The 15,218-nt window shown below is 47.1% G+C and overlaps 1 protein-coding gene and 1 pseudogene across 1 annotated transcript in view; one reads left to right on the top strand and one right to left on the bottom strand.

Annotated features, from left to right (window-relative positions):
• Window positions 1-15,218, bottom strand: part of PCSK6 (proprotein convertase subtilisin/kexin type 6) — a 1,364,483-nt gene that overhangs the window by 1,101,264 nt on the left and 248,001 nt on the right. The gene's annotated exons all lie outside the window — the stretch shown is intronic.
• Window positions 11,720-15,121, top strand: LOC147733432 (sorting nexin-4 pseudogene; annotated as a pseudogene).

The following is a 15,218-nucleotide window of genomic DNA, read 5'->3' as shown; positions in this document are numbered from 1 at the left end:
ACTATCACTAATGAATTAATGCTCCACTATATCCTCAAGTATAATATACCCCATCTCTTACAACTCCTCTTTGTGTTGGAGATATGAGGCTCAAGCTTCATATAAGTGAGATTCAATCCAAAGTCCCAGATATCTACAGCGAGCCTCCTATCCCTGAATACTAAAACCACGTTTGTGGGCAATAAATGTTGTTTTGGATAGTAGAGAGGTGCTTGAATTCTTGATTTGGCTCAGTTCACTTTGCATCCTGCAAACTCTCAAAAAGTAATATCAAATAGATTTTCTGTGTAAATTAAAGAAAAAAGCAGGTCTCAAGCTTTAATCAGTCTTGTTTCTCCAAAAGGGTATGTTCTTGAGTGATCCTACTGACATTTTCTTTTAATCTCTCTTAGACCCACATGGGGTAGCCTAGTTCCCTGAATCTTTCAATCATACCACTTTGTTCCATTAGATAATCCTCTTGAGTGATACAGTTTCTCTTTGCTCTCAGGAGTTCACTGTATGTAATACTCCATTTCAAGGTGTCAGGATAACTACTGAGAGCATGGAGAAGACAGTTCCCTGCTGTGGTTTTGCGATGTAATTTTGTCCGGAGTCTGTTGTTATCTATCTCCACTTTTACATCCAGGAATCAAATAGATTCTCTACTCATGGTGTACGTAGATTTGTGATTGAAATCATTCTTATTCAAAGCCTAAATGACTTTTCTAGCTCTGGCCTCGCTGCCTTTCCATATAGCACACAGGTCATCTCTGTAGCGTAACCATCTTACTACTTTTCCCTCCTTACATTGCAGTGTCAGGTTTTTCTGCACTACATTCTCCCAGACCCCCAGGAAGAAATTATCAAAACTGGGGGCAAAACAGGTCCCCATGGCAGTCCCAAGGATTTGTTTGTATACTGTTCCATTGAACACAAACTTATTGTTGTGCAGACAGACACTCATCATTTTTAGCAACATGTTAGTATGCTTGAGGTAACAGATTTCCCTGTTCATGGGGAGATCTTTCTGCAAATGCTTTGCAATAGATCAAATACATCAGAACTATAAATTGGCAATAGGGTCCTCTAGTTGAGGAAAAGGGAATACTGGCATATTTTGGAACTACAGACAAAAAATCCAAGGGGCATAATTTGGACAAAGAATTGCCCTATCTCTATCCCTAGATTTAAACAAGGGTTCTTGTTCTCCTTCTTGGCTTTGCATTATGTCATAAACTGTATGTTCTTTTGAAATGTTGTAATTTCTATGATTTTATTCGATTCTTACTAAATGAATTGTATTTTTTTTACATCACAGGGGGGAAAGGAAGGGGCCTAATCGCGGATGGTGAGGCCATCAGAGGTCCCTACCCTTTTCTTCAGCATATTGTAAGGAGACATAGTGTCATCGTGGTGGAGGGCACTATACAGATAAGTTCATTTATGATTTTTCTGGTTTATTTTGATCTAATTTCACACTACTTTTATTATATTTGTGTATCACCTGATTTTTATGATTTACTGAATCTCTAGTTGGCATAGGCTGATCGCGTTTACTTAACAGAACATTCTCAATATGCAGGACTGGCTGGGAACAATCTCCAGCCCTGGAGTTTGATGTATTCCTGGTGGAAGTTGGTGGAATATTTTTGCATTTAAATGTTAGCCACTATTACGACACGTATAATGTTTCATGCATTAAGTATAATGGGGTTACCCAGTGACCCTCAGAACCTGGAATTCCTTCACTGGATGGCTAGAGCCCAAATCCCCTAAATTTACATTGCAGTGGATGCGAGTCATCTACATTCCTGCATTCAGAAACTGACTCAACCTACCCCATATGGCTCTACAATGACGCAGTTTTTCATTCTTGACTATAATTCAACTCCTGGTGGATCGACCAATCGGAGCACTCATCAGATCTTTGATGGCTACTACTTTTGGCTGTCCTACCTCGTCCAGAAGAAGACCCGACGTGACTTCAATTGAATCACGCACTTTCTTGGGTCGAAACGTCAACGTGCCTGCACAATCTTTCCCCATTCTCTACACTCCATGTAATAGCAGAACCATGTATGGATTGAAGATTCAATGAAATAGGGATTGATGTCTACTGAATGAACATTTTATATATATTTTGTACAGCACTCACCCAAAGCACCTTGTCACTTCTAGATCTCCTTATCACTGATTAGTTTATCGTTTTTTGTGACAGCCTGACTACGATATAATTGTATACCAGAAAAATTTATTAATTTGTGAATACAATTGATATTGATTACATCAATCTAGGTGTGTTTACCTTTTTTCTTTATAAATGCTGTTAAAGTCATTATCTAACTCCAGACAGAACCTACCTTACCTTTTATTATAATGTTACATGAATTGGGGGAATGGTACATGACATCCCTCGACACTATGTCTCTTTACAATATGCATGATGTATTCCTGGTGGAAGTTGGTACAATAACTCTGCATTATACATGTTAGCCACAATATCGGTGCTTCTTATTTTATATGGATTGGGAGTAAGGCACATGACAACCCTTGACACCATGTAGCCGTACAATATGCTTACACAATGACACTTAGTCTTTTACCCCAGATACGCAAGGTTTTGCAACGACTGGAACAACTTATTTCAGTTGGCAGTATGAGCAATTCACCTTAAGCACTGCATATTTTGGAAAATATACCTGGTAGCTCGATGCCATCCTCACATCCTCATTGACATGTACCTCTGGTTATTTAACCCCTTACTACTACACTTCCAGCAGGATCTGACCGACCCATATTTATGCACAGCATAGGCTTTTTAACACATTCTTGGGAGGGCTGAAAGAGATTATCATATATTATATTTTACTTTGTTATTTGGACCAGTTTGCATACCAGTTGGCATTTATTTGGTATTTATCTGATTTAACTGTTCTTTTGTTTTGTCACATGCAATATCAAGCACAATGAATGAATTTGGCTTGTAATTAGACATTCCAATATGGATACCATTCTTGTATGTGACTAACACCCTATTGATCCCCATTGGTCCGCTTTCTATCTCTTTTTGTTTTGTATGTGTTTTGTGGTCAACCTCACATCCAGTGTGTGACCAAGACTGCGTGGCAGTTTGGAAAGGGGCGACCACTCGGTCCCCCCGAATGTATGGTAGGGGGCCCGGATCCCCCCGGGAAACCATTTTGGGCGGGGGGCGTGTCACGGCTGGTATGCCCGAAGTGGCGTAGCCGGGGCGCGCCTTTTTCCCGCCTAAGAGGGGTTGTCCTAGACACCTACACCGATGGCCACACCCAGTAGGCGTACCGGAGGAGGGTACACGCCCTCCCGAAGAGGAATAAAGAGAGCAGGAATCCGAAGAAGCGTCCTCTTGTTCCTGTGCTTGGAAGCTGCACCCACTCGTTGCACGTGAGCCCTCGACGGAACAAGGAGCAATTTTGAGAACTTGTAATTCTTGTGTTTCTCTTTCAGCGACTTCGAGCCTAAGGATCCAGGACCGTGTTGAGCAACAGGGATCGAATATCCGATAACAATGCCTGGCAAGAAGGCGGGAAAGAAGTCTGGGACTGACCAGATGCTTCGCATGCTGATAAAAGATATGGCGAGCATGAAGAAGCAGATGGCAGCGATGAACAATACGGGTAAACCGAAGAAGGTTATAGGCCCGGCATTGCCGGGAGTTGGCCCCGCGGGGAGGGGTAAAAGGGTCAGGAATAGGACGGCAGGGGAGGAGGTCCCGGTTCCCGAGTTACCCCCGGCAAGCCCGGCCATTCCAGTCGAGGCCCCGGTACCGATCCCGGACGCGGGTCAACCGATTCCGGTTGTTGTTACGCCCGCCAGCGGGGAGGACATGCCTCCGGAATTAGCCGCCCAGTTGGCCGCATGGCTTGGCAGAAAAACAGGGGGTGCTACGGCACTGGGAGACACGGCCGAAGAGGCCAAGTTACTAATGCAGCAGTTGCGGCAGTCGCGAGATGCCGCAAAGGCGAATCTCTCTCTTGTCCCCCCACAGGTGACCTCGGAAGGACCGGCAGCGGGCGTCGAAAGAACAGCGGGAACAGCGATGGAGCCGGGTAAGCAGGCATTGCCAATGGCAAGGGAGGGGTCTTTGCCCTCAAGACGGGAGAAGGTGGTCCAACATATACCGTTGGCTACGAAAGAATTGATATGGGCTGATAAGTATGTGAATATGTTTTCTCTGCTGACTGACCATCGCGAGATGGAGTATGCTAAGACACAGAAGGATTTGTGGCACCCGAGTGTATGGCGAGCCAAAATGGCGGGATTCAGGGTTGATGAGACAATCTCAAATTGGGCCAAGGCCTTTGCGATGTTTACTGCAGTTATTGGGGAACGTAAGCCCGAGGTTTTGCCCGAATTGTCCTGCTATCAGGCACGAATAATGGATTTTTATGAAACGTATGAGGGCAATGAGTGGATGGGTTACGATATGAAGTTTCGTAAGGCCAAGGAGTACGATTCATCTCTGACGTGGGATTGTCTCGACTCGATCTCTTGGCAGAAGCAGCTCCTGCCGGGCGCGACAAAGTCGTCCTCGCTAGGCGGGAATGGGTCGGGGCCTTCCCGCCAACAGCCTGCGGCGCCCTTTCGAGCGGGCCCCGCTGGCGACCACCAACCAAGGAATGGTGGGAATGGGGGTAAGAGAGGGGTCTGTTGGAATTTTAACAGGGGCAATTGCACCAGGCCGCAAGGGACATGTAAGTTCAGACATGCGTGTGCAGGTTGCGGAAATTCTTCACATCCCGAGAGTTCGTGCAGATCCAGGAATAGTGGTACGTGGGTAGAGGAGGGGCCAAACAGGACTGAGGGGGACCATTGTGTACCGCTACCTACCCCCGTTGATATCATGGCAATGATCCCCTGGCTAAACGAATACCCTGATCATGTCTCCGCTGGGGTGTTGAGGAACGGCTTCTTATATGGTTTCCACATCCCGGCGGGGGATTTTCGTGGGGAACCACTTTGTAGAAACCAACTGTCGGCTCAGCATAATCCAGCGGTGGTGGAGAAGAAGATTGCAAAAGAGGTTGCCCTTGGCCGGATTGCTGGCCCATATAGGGCCCCGCCAGTAACTAATTTCATCTGTTCCCCGTTGGGAGTGGTTCCCAAGAAGGACCCGGGGGAATTTAGGCTGATCCATAACTTGTCAGCTCCGAGGGGTCTTTCGGTGAACGATGCGATTGACCCGGGAGTTTGTTCGGTGCGGTACGCATCCTTCGATGATGCCGTCACCATGTTGAATTGCCTCGGGCCCGGAGCGCTGATGGCGAAGTCAGATATCGAGTCGGCGTTCCGGTTGCTCCCGGTACACCCACGGGATCAGCGTCTGTTAGGCTTTGTGTTCCAGGGCCATTACTACATGGATAGATGTATGCCAATGGGTTGCTCCATCTCTTGTGCTTATTTTGAGAAATTCAGCTGTTTTCTGGAATGGGCATTCACCAAAGCCACTGGCCATAGCCATGTTATGCATTACCTGGATGATTTTTTGTTCTTGGGGGCAGCCGGCGACACAAAATGTGCGCAGGCGTTACAGGAATTTTGCACCCTCATTAAGGGATTCGGGGTGCCATTGGCTCGATTCTGTGGAGGGATGTTTCCGTTTGCCAGTAGGGAAAGTAGCGAAATTCAGGGCTTCCCTGGAACTGTGCATTAGCAAAGAGAAAATTACCCTCCATCAGTTACAACAGGCAGTGGGTCAGCTTAACTTTGCCCTAAGAGTGATACCAATGGCCCGCCCCTTTTCCCGCTCTATTGCACAAGCCATGGTTGGTCTCAAGGAAGGGCACCACCGCACGAGACTGTCGGCAGAGGTTCGCCAGGGCATGCGCATATGGTTGGCGTTTCTGGCGGACTTCAACGGTCGAGTGGTGTGGAACAAGCCGCCAGCGTCTTCGGACGAGCTGGGTTTGTGGACCGACTCGGCGGGGAGCGTGGGATTTGGCGCCATCTTTGGTAATCGATGGTCGGCGCAGACATGGCCGACGTGGTGGCACACCAGCGGTCTCACAGGTAACATTGGGTTTCTCGAGTTGTTCCCCATTTTTGTGGCTCTGAAGGCATGGCCGGATGAGTTCAGAGATCGCTCTGTGGTGTTTTGGTCCGACAATATGACTGTCGTTGAATGTATAAATAATCAGGCAGCACGCTGCAAGTGGATATTAAGATTACTGAAGGAAATTGTACTACTTTGCATGAGACTGAACGTGCAATTCAGGGCGAAGCATGTGCCAGGTGTACTGAACCAGGCGGCTGATGCACTCTCTCGTTCACACATGCAGGCTTTCAGGGGTTATCTACCTTCCGCGGACCTAGCGGCGGCACCATTTCCCGAAGCACTCTGGCTACTCGGTGTCCCGGATTACAAGACCTCGTGGCAGCAAGCTTAGCCCCCAGGACAAGGAAGGCATACGAAGGAGCGTTTCGTTCCTATTGTGCATTTTTGGGTCCGGCAGGGGGGGACAAATGGGGTCAGGAGGATTATGTCCTGAAGTTTCTAGTAGCACTGCACAGAGAAGGCCGATCAGCGGCAACGGCCAATAGGCACCGGGCCGCCATTTCATTCATGGCGCAGGCGCATGGCATCAAGGACCCGACATCGTCCTTTTTGGTAAAGAAAGCCCTTCGTGGTTGGCAACGCCTTGAGGGTCGTAGAGTAGACGAGAGGCGCCCTATTGGGTTAGAAAGGTTGTCCCTGCTGATGTCGATACTTCCCACAACATGTTCCTCCGAGTTCGAGGCAGTGCTGTTCCGGGCCGCTTTCGCATTAGCATTCCATGGGGCTATGCGGGTGAGCGAGCTGGTTGCAAGAAATAAGAAAGATGTGGAGGGAGGTCTGTGTCGGGATCACATTCTGTTTAAGGGTGATTCAATGGTGATCACAATAACCAGGTCCAAGACTGACCAGAGTGATATGGGGGACAGTATTGTTGTCCAGCACATGTGAGGGTCCCCCATGTGCCCGGTGAAGTGCGTTGAGGAATATTTGGCGCGAAGGGCGGATACATGGGGGGGAAGCCTGCTGAGACACATCGACGCCACCCCACTGACGAGGTTTCAGTTTCAGAGGGTGCTAACAATGGCAATCGCAGTGGCGGGCTTGGACACGGGCGATTTTGGGACCCATTCCTTTAGGATAGGGGCTGCTACAGAGGCTACAGCCAGGGGTCAGAGTGTTGAGAAGGTGAAACAACTGGGACGATGGTCCTCGAATTGTTATAAAAGGTATGTGCGGTTGCACATGTTGTGAAGTCAATTTCATGCACTCACGCTTCTTGTCTTCTGTTTGGTTTACAGTTTCTCGAGCATGCTATGTGGGGCGGACTGTGCAGTCGACCCAGCACCTGGGGACCAGCGGTCAGAGATCACCGGCTGAGGAGAAAGTGGTGTGGGTCGTGGGCCACTCATACGTGAGGCGGGCCGGGGACGTATTCAAAGCAGGTGACGTGACTCACGCGGCTGGGGAATACGGGTACAGAGTGACCTTCCACGGAACGGGCGGGCTCTGTATTGACCCGTTTCAATCTTTTATCGAGGAACTTTTAGGGCGGCAGAGGTCACCGCCATCTGTAATCATAGTACACTGGGGGGCAACGACTTGGTGACACTCGGTCGGCGAGTACTACTCGAGCGAGTTTTGTCTACTGTTAGCTGGCTAGCGAGAAGGATCCCGGGGTGCACGATAGCATGGTCCCACATGATTCCCAGGAAGGTGTGGCGGGGGGGCCTCTCGGTGTCAGCACTTAATCATTCAGTGAGAAAGTTCAACAACAAACTTGGTAGGTTGTTTCGCTCGGCGCAGTTGCACAGTATTCCGCATGGATGTATTCGGGGGGATCACATGTATCTCGATGATGGGGTCCATTTGTCCCGGGAGGGGAATGTCTTACTCATAGGAGACTTCATAGCATGGCTAAGGGGTTTGTAAGAACATGACCTTTAGGAGGAGTTTGTGGGGGGGCCGGATAGCCGGTCAACTATCCGGCCTGTGGTGGTAAGGTCATGATCGGTGAGCAGTAATTTCAAGGTCCCTAGAGGGGGGCGCCACCCACTATGGATGGGAGCGCCCGGGGGGAGGCAGCCATTGGCCCCTCCCACGGGGAGGCGGCACCCACTAAGTATGGGTCGCCTAGGGGAAGACGGCCATAGGCCCCTTCCAGGGGAGGAGGCGGCTAGATGCCCCTCCTACGAATTTCCCGGGGCCCGGATATCCGCGACGGCGGATGTGATAGACAGTGTGGGGTGGGAGGGGGGTTCACGCTGCCTTCTTACAGACACCTCACACGGGTCCTCGGACGACCTTTAAGATGGCGTTGAGTTAAAATGGGGGGCCCCCGCAAGACAAGGGAAATTGGAGTTGGCACAGAGGGTATAGTCCTCTGCGCGGCCGCCCTCACACCGTGAGGGGGAGAGTTCTGGTAGTAGGGATCTGACACCGGTTGCGACCTTGCCGTTGGCCCGTAATGCTAGGATGTACAATTTTAATTTAGAAAGTATGCATTTGCAGGATGTTAGACTCGGCTAGGAAAACCTTTGTACTAGAGATTTGTTAAGGTTAGCCAAAGAACATGTCTTCATCAAAATGTAATAAATGAAAATTGTACATGATATGAAACTGTTATTTTAATGTTTTAATTTTGTTTCATATTTTAATAAATACGGCCGGGAGGGTAACTCCCTCCCGCCTTCCAAAAGTTCAGAACTGCGTCCCTCTTCCCATCCTTGGGGATTGTGTTGGGAGGGGGTGACAGGCATCCCGGCCATAGAAACATGTAACTAGATTAAAAACAAAAACCTTACAGAAACATCCCCTGAGTGATCGTTTTATTGGGCTGTAACCAGGCGCGCAACACCCATTGAACTCACCGGGCTTCAGCCCCCCCCTGTAACTGAGAGATGTTATGAGTGCGATTACTATAATTGTGTATGTGCGCGAATACAGATGTGTGTACACACACACATACGTGCACAAACACCCTTCGCGATTGCCCATTATAGGTAGCTCCACCTATTATATTTGTGGCCAGTTGCATCTCCGTCCCCTGTCCCCAAGCCCCTAGAAATCACTTCTAGAGATACCGCTGTGGCTGTAAACATCTGCACTGTTTCAGGTCCAAATCCCACTGAGGTCAACTCTGCCTTTCATCCTTCGGAGGTCGATAAAATGAGTGCTCTGTCTTTTATGCGAGAATAGCTCTGCAGCACCGTCTGTAAAGTGCCTAGGCACTTTGGAAAGAGTGTGCCCAGCGCGGTGGCACCCAGGTGAGAACAGATGTGAATGCTGGGAGAAGTGAATGGGTAGCTGTATGCCTTCTCTCAGGAGTTCATCAATATTTAACCACAAGGGCAGGCGCCCACTTTGGGAAAGAGAGCTGTGCTCACAAGCACGTGCCTCTTACCTTAAAAATGCAAGGCATGCGGGGGAACGTGTGGCACGAACTGGTAACAAAGACTAAAATAAATATATTTTTTTAAAAGAGCACAGCATTGTCACCAATACACCGGGATTAAATGTGGGCGAAATTGCATTTTTACCCCACTTGAGGTATGCACCACTTCCGTGAAACGTGAGTGTATTATGTGAAATGCTCCTGGGCTGTTGTCTGCACGGAAGCTGAGCTCGAGCCGTGCCCTTGCATGCAAATCCCAGACCGGACACTAGCTCCACATATCTCCCATACAGAAGCTACAACGCACAGCCAGGTACATAGTTTGTGTAAGACATTTTCAGCTGCAGGAAGAAGAAGAACGAGGACCGTCTCCCTCTTCCTGCCACACTGAAATGCAAAACTGCGCCCACGCCCAACTCTTCTGCAAATACCCCCGGTACCCAGAGATACTGGGGCAGTGGTGTGGCAGACTAGATCAAGTGAGGCCAGGACAGTGGTGGTGGCTAGATGGAATGCATCCAGGGGAGAGCTGGTACTGACTGATGGAGTGAATGAGGTCTTAAAGGGCGGGGAGGGGTCGGGGTTACTACAGGTATAGACGGTTGCCTGGGGGAAGTGACTGGCATGGACAGTAGTTAAGGAGGGAATGGGCACGGAGTGATGTAGTGCAGTGTGGGAGAGTGTGGAGTCAGAGGCGTAGCTAGAGCGTAGCACCCGGGGCTATCCTTCAGATTGTCGCCCCCTGCCGGGGGCTTGAGAAAAAGGACGGCGAGCACCTGAAAGAGGTCCGAAAAACACATAGTATCGCCGCTGATAGTCAGGTGAAGCTCACAACTTCTCCTCCACAGGCAGCCCGCTGCTAAGCTGAGCTCTGGAATTGGGTGTGAAAGAACTTACGTAGGACAAAACAAGCAAAAACAAATCACTTCCTGTGCTCTTACTTGAAAAATGTACAGTAGCTTGAGGCATGTTACCTACCTATGCCTTCCAAAGCTAGAAATGGAAAAATTGAAGAGCAGGCACCCTGTACCAGAGTACCTGCATGTTTCTGAGAAGTGCTGGTACTCTCCAATTACTCTCCAATTAAACGTATTGAGCATAGCTGCCAAGGTTTCAGATTACATATGTGTGACATTTTCAGAATTTCAATGATATTTTTGAGTGACATTCAACGACTATGAGTGACACTTTCTCGCACGCAAAATCAAGCAATAAAGACGAGGGAAACAATAATACCAGAAATTACACCCATTTGAGCAATGAGAAACTTTAAGATTATCTTAAAACTGGTGCAAAGTACCAGAAATGGAAGTGCAGTTCTCCTCAACAGGTGCCAAAAGCAACACAACACCCTTCTTCTGCTTTCTCCCATGCAGATGCTCCTTCAAAACTCTTCTTCAAAAACCCTCTCACACTTGTGGAATCTCCTCTCATTCTACACTTTAGACCTGCTTGCACCGCAGATAATTCATACCGCTCACTCCTGTGTAAAATTGCCATTCCATGATACAAAACCTTACCAGAGTGATCATTAAATCCAAACTTCTTCATGTAAACTATTGCTTTAACTGAGCAGATGGTGTCTGGTACTGAGTACCTGCAGTACTTTAATTTAAAAGAAAGAGCATCTGCACTTCTCAGCACTGCTGTAAGACATTTAATGGGAGAGCAGCAGCACTTCGGAGGAGCGAATAGGTACTGTAGATAATAAGTAGCAGCACTTTCTCTATGTTTTCATTTAAAGTACTGTCTATAAAATTTCATAAGTATACGTCGTCACCCCTCCAACCGCATACATCACTCTATCAGCACTGACAGTCAGCAGAATCCTCAGTCGCAGCTCCCACTTTAGGTAATTGACAAGTTACAGGCTCTGGCTTGTGCCTTTTGAAAATAGTACATACAGCACAGAGCTCGTCTGGACGAACACAAGGATCCCACCATTCCCGCATCACACAAGGAGCCAGGGCAGGTGAAGAATGATTTATTTATTTACATCAGAGGCCCGCCCAGAGGGAATCTCTGCCTAGGGGCCAGGGCTGGTGAGACAGCAGGGGGTACAGCAGGACTTCAAAACATTTCTGCCTGGTGCCAGTGTGAGCGCGAACTCCTGCAGCGCAAACACTGAGACTTTGCGCAGGGATTGGAGGCCATCAGTCAGAAGAACTCAAAATCCTCTGCGGCTGTCCGGGCCTAGGGAGTCTACCTGCACCTTACCTTATGCTGCCACTGCTGCCAACGAACGAGCCATATTGAAACTTGCCTAACCACACACATCATCACGGAGCGAGAAACCAGAATTTCGTCTCAAGATGACAGAGGAAAATAGTTTACTGAAAAAAATTGAGATCAATGCTTCAGAAGCCGAAAAACGAACTGGGAGAAATGCCATGAATATGCAAAAAACATACTGCCACATGCATCAAAGTCCGGTTTTGCAATTCCTTATTTGCGAAAATTAGGGAATCGCAAATAAGGAATTGCAAAACGGGATGCAACAATTTATTCGCATAATTTTTGCGATTCGGTAAAAATCGCAATTTTTACCGAATCGCAAATATTATGCGAATTCTAATTTGCGATTTCGCAATTCCCATTGATTCCTATGGGCCAAAAGGCCCATAGGAATCAATGGGAAGGCATTGACATTTTGCGAATTGCAATTAGCGATTCGCAAAATGTTTATGCATTCCATGGGTGCAGGGGGGGTCCAAAGCACCCCCCCTGCACCCCTGAAATGTATTTTAAAGTGCATGTTTCACACACACATGTCCTAAGGACATGTGTGTCTCAACATGACAGTGTTTAAAATGTTAATTTGAGCATTTTTTATTTTTTTCGCAAATTACCACGAGGTTCACCCTCGTGGTAATTTGCACCCCCTAATTGCGAATTCGCAATTTTAAAAGCAGTCATGCATTGCTTTTAAGGAATCGCAAATTTGCGATTCCTTAAAAGTAATCGCATTTTAGGAATTCGCTAAAAATTGTGATTTTCCCAAAACTGTTTCATGCATCCCAAAATCCTATTTAGGAATCGCAAACGGCCGAAATTACCGATTCGCACCGTTTGCACTTCCTAAATACGTTGATGCATGTGGCCCATACAGTGCATACCTTGTAGAGACTAGGTCAGTAGACTGTGTAAACGAAGGACAGAATTCTCCCCCAGACTCGCTTTGGAGGCGGTACAGCAAACTTTTACGGAATTACTTGCTAGTTAACTACCCCAGCGTTGTGGTGCCACCTTTGCCAGAAAAACGAGCGGAGTTTGTTTGGCATAAGCTATCAGCTGATAACATGGATCCAGACTTTGTGGAAAGAGGAAGGATTGGTTTGGAAAACTTCCTTCTGCGGGTGGCCTCTCACTCAATTCTGTGCCAAGACAAAATCTTTTACTCCTTTTTAACACAAGAAAGTGGATGGAAAGAAGCGGTTAATGAGACAGGGTTCCAAATTAAGGCAGATTCGAGATTAAAATCCATCAATGCAACGTTTAGAGTGAAGAACCCTGACAAGAGATTTTCTGAACTAAAACATTACAGCGATGAACTGCAGTCTGTCATATCACACCTCCTGCAAGTCCGCGCTAGAGTTGCAGACCGCTTGTATGGCGTGTATAAAGTACATGGCAATTATGGAAGAGTGTTCAGCAAATGGAGTGCCATACAGAAAGAGATGGGGGACGGGCTGCAGAGCGCCGGCTATCACATGGACGTATATGCAGGATCTATTGAGGATATCTTAGAAGAAGAAGAGCACTATGCAGATCAGTTGAAAGAGTATCTGTTTTATTCCGAAGCTCTTCGGTCTGTGTGGCGGAAACATGAACTTATACAGTATGATTTGGAGATGGCAGCCATGGATCTGGTGCCCAAGAAACAACAGTGCAAGGAACTGACAACAGGGACTGTGAGGACGCTCTCCTTGAAGGGAATGACCAGCAAACTGTTTGGACTAGAACCACCTGAGCAGCGAGAAGCCAAAATAAAACAACTTGAAGTGGAGAAGTGTGGCTCAATGGTTAGAGCAGGCAGACCTCGATGCAGAGCTCTGGCCAGGGACCAGGGTTCGATTCCTGCCCCGGCGGGTCTCGAGCTCATTAATTCCCCTGACCGGATATTCTCACCTCAGTGCCTATTCTGATCATGGGTCCCACGTTGCAACTCTGGGCAATAGCTTGCTTAGTCTCCACAACGGCCCCCGCAACGCGAGGGATGCCTGGTCTGCACCATGGGGGTGCCCAGGAGTGGACTCTTCACAGGTGCACCTGCTCAAATCGCCAACTGCCCTGCCCGTGCCCTTCTCCTGTCCCACTTCCGAGGAAACTGTAATTATGATCGCTATATGAAAACTGTGATGGTGTTCATATTTCTTACTGTACTGTTTAGTATCTAACAAAAAGATGTTTAAAATAAAATATTCCATACCCTTTTGCCATACAATTTCAACCGTTTGCTCTTAAAAAAATATTAAAATGCAGCACATAAGGGGGATCGCGTGAGCGTGCGAATCAAGATGGCCGCCACCTGAGAGGCTCCATCGCGTTTTTCGCTCATTTTTATAAAAAAACGACGAATTCTTTTCAGCAACTACATTCCATTGGGGTTGCTGTGATGGTGAAACGCCTACCTGCATTTTGAGGCAGTTGCACTCTCTTCTCTGCGCAGAAAGTGGTCTTTTCAGCCTCCTGGTTTCTGCTCCCTGCATTCCATGAAGGTACTGACTGGAGTCTCTGTCAGGGGGGCGGAATACACATCAGGAAAGGGCCTGGCTTGGGCCTAGCCAAACCCACAGTACAGTTTAGCTGCTGCACCAGCCATTTGGAGATTTCTCCCACTTCTTTTCTTATACGGTCTCAGAATTTCTTCAGATATCTTTCAATTTAAATTAATTATAAGCAAAATGGAGAATAAAATTCCCAATAAAAGGAAACAACAGATTTCACCACCTCCAGTAAAATCAAACTTGGTGGAATCATCTGAGCCTTCATTATCTTTAATTATGGAAGAAATTCAGGCACTTCGGGCTAATACAGACACTATTGCGACAGAAATTAAAAATGTGTGAAAGAAAATGGCATGTTTATCTATGAAAATTTCGGATAATTCAATTAAAATTCAGGATAATAAAGTCAAAGTGGATGCTTTTACCTCAATTGTGGCGAAAATATCTCCTATGTGCTCACATCTTCTGGATATGGAAAATCGCAATAGGCAATATAACCTTCGCATATTTAATTTGCCTGAAGAGGTTGAGGGAAATGACTGTCGTTTGTATTTGGAGAACTTGCTTTCTGGTCTTTTAAATCTCAAATTCTCTGAGAAATTTGAAGTTGATCAGGCTCATAGAATTCCTTCTCATCCTAACCCACAGCATACCAAGCCTAGGCAAATTATACTTAAGGTGTTTCGTCATCATCACTTGGTTATGATCAGGAAGGCAGCAAGAGAAATTCCCTCACTGATGGTGAATGGCAACAAAATCTTTATTCATCAAGATTTTGCGAAGGAAACTGTTGCAATACAAAAGGAATGTACTGCTCTTCGCCCTCAACTACGAAGTCTTGGATACAAGTACGGTCTTTTTGATTCTTCAACGATGCGCATTTGGAAGGATTCCTTCTCAAAATCTTTTCATCGGCCTGAAGATCTACATTATTTTCTTGATCAACAACTTCAACATTCAATGGACACTCATGATCCTACTACTTGAATTTTTTCTCATATGTAGCTAGATGACATACATCTGATTATTCATTCCACTTCAGGGCTTCAACGGTTTCGGTCATGCTTGTAGAGCGTGTGTGCGT

This window comes from Lissotriton vulgaris, chromosome 2_1, assembly GCF_964263255.1.
Source record: "Lissotriton vulgaris chromosome 2_1, aLisVul1.2, whole genome shotgun sequence".
NCBI lineage: Eukaryota > Metazoa > Chordata > Amphibia > Caudata > Salamandridae > Lissotriton > Lissotriton vulgaris.
Note: the sequence above shows the minus strand (reverse complement) of the source record. Positions and strands in the feature narration are given on the sequence as shown.